The sequence below is a fragment of the Cynara cardunculus genome (assembly GCF_001531365.2).
Source record: "Cynara cardunculus var. scolymus isolate 2C chromosome LG 17, CcrdV1, whole genome shotgun sequence".
In the NCBI taxonomy this organism is placed as follows: domain Eukaryota; kingdom Viridiplantae; phylum Streptophyta; class Magnoliopsida; order Asterales; family Asteraceae; genus Cynara; species Cynara cardunculus.
In genome coordinates, this window is record NC_037544.1 from 13,573,971 (window position 1) to 13,576,482 (window position 2,512).

The window sequence follows — 2,512 nt, forward strand, 5'->3', positions numbered from 1 at the left end:
AGCTCAGATCTATATAAACGAAATCGTCGTTAGGCATGGGGTGCCTACTTCCATTCTATCGGATAGAGACAGCCGTTTCACGTCAAGGTTTTGGCAGTCGCTTCAGCAAAGAATGGGTACTCGTCTAGACCTAAGCACTTCTTATCACCCTCAGACAGATGGACAAACCGAAAGAACAATCCARACCCTGGAAGACATGTTGCGAACCTGTGTTATAGATTTTGGTGGAAGCTGGGACAAGCATCTTCCATTAGTGGAATTTGCCTACAATAACAGCTACCATACCAGCATACAATGTGCGCCTTATGAAGCTTTGTATGGGCGCAAGTGCAGATCTCCATTGTGTTGGTCGGAAATTGGCGATAAACAGCTAACTGGACCCGACGTTATCCAAGAGACCACTGATAAGATTGTAGTAATCAGAAATCRACTCAAGGCTGCAAGGGATCGTCAGAAAAGCTATGCCGACAATCGGAGGAGACCATTAGAATTCTAGAAAGGCGATAAAGTTTTCTTAAAGGTTTCGCCATGGAAAGGAGTGATGCATTTTGGAAAGAGAGGCAAGTTGGGCCCTCGTTATATTGGCCCTTTCGAAATAACAGAAAGGATTGGACCAGTGGCTTATAAGCTAGATTTGCCCCCGGAGTTAAGCACTATTCATGATACATTCCGTGTATCGAATCTCAAAAGATGCCTAACAGATGAAACTCAAGTAATGCCACTAGAATACGTGCAAGTTAACGATCAACTGCATTTCGTTGAGAAACCAATAGAGATCTTGGATAGAGAAGTTAAGCAGTTGAGGCATAGCAGGATCCCCATAGTAAAAGTATATTGGGACTCCAACCATGGACCGAAGTACACGTGGGAAAGGGAAGACTTCATGAAAAGCAAGTATCCTCACTTGTTCTCAAAGTCAACCATGATTTGAATTTGACGATTAAATTTCAGGACGAAATTTTTCTGGCTTTGGGAGACTGTGACAATTCGTCACTTTGGGACTTCAGGTTAGTACCTTATTTCAAGAACTTTATTTAGAACTAAGTCTTTCTAGGATTTAGCTTCGATGATTAGAGGTCATCCTGTTTAATTCCCAAGATTAGTTCGTTAGATCACGTCTTGGCGGGTAGCTAACAAAGCTAGTTTATGCAATGCCAAATAGTCTTGAATTATTTCACATAAAACAAAGTCGATATTTTTAAGTTCCGTCCTCTTGAAAAATTTAAAGTTTCCAAAGTCCCATTTTATATTTATTTGCCAATTAATTTAAAGAATGGTGTTTTAAATCTTTTGTCAAAATGTTTTGTTGTATTTATTGGGGGTCTTTTATTTTGTAATTAAAAGTCTTTTGGGCTTGGGCCTTTAGAGGTCAACCCATTCTTTTCATTGAATCCACATATAAATACCCCCTTCCCTTTTGAAAGTCCTTCACTTTCCAGATTCTCAGCCATTTCATCTCTTTCTCTCTCTCTAATTCCATCACTTTCCAACCGATTTCATCTTCAAGCAAAACTCAAGATTTCCGCTATTCTTGAGATTAGTTTGTAGTCAAGAAAAGGTATGTTTAAATCTATTTACTTCTCTTTTTGATGTCTGAAAGTCTTTATCTTTCTCCCTACTCGGCTTTTTGGCTATATACGGGATTTAAAGAGAAGAGATTATTCATCAAAGACCCACCTGTGTCTTCGTTGGGGACGATAATCTGTGACCCAAGTTCTTTAAATCTCCAAGAAAGAAGGAAAAATTCCTTGCATGTGAGGCCCGATCACATTTTCGGATGATAGGTCTTGCATGCAACTCTAATCGGATTTATCCCTTTGAAAACTTGTTGGAATCGGGATTTATTTTGTTTTCTAGAAGTTATTCAAAGATGATAGTTTTTGTGTTAGAATCTTTTAATTCTTGGAAATATTAAGCTACATGCAATCGGTGATGAAGGCGTGTGGCTCAAGAATTGTGGATTATTCTTGAAAAGAGTGTTAAACCCACTAAAAAACTCTTGGTTTTGGTAACTGGCGGCTGCCATCATTTGTTTTAGGATGACATTTAATGATGTCATTACTTGGATTTTGGAAGGTTCCTTTTTAATAAATAATTAATTCGGCTTTAATATATGAAAAATATTTGATGGCTTTGCAATGGAACCAACTTTGCCCTACCTAAGTGAAGGAAACCATTAAGTTAATATAACGCTGGTTGGTCTGTCAGGAGGTTCGAGCAAGCATAGCAAGTACCTAGAGGAAACACACGGATATTCGCCAAACTTGTGAGTTTTCATGGCCCCACTTTTAATGCTTTTTATATGTTTTATGGGGGAAAAGCATGATATGGAGCAAACTTTGCATGTTTATGTTTTATGATACTTGTGACCAAAGAACTGTTTGGTCGATGCTTTAATTGGAATATCTTGGGCTAAGGAACTGCTTAGTCAAGTTTTAGTTGGAACCTCTTGGGCTAAGGAACTGCTTAGTCGGGTTCAATATGTTTGGTTTTGACAACTGTTTCTGCACTT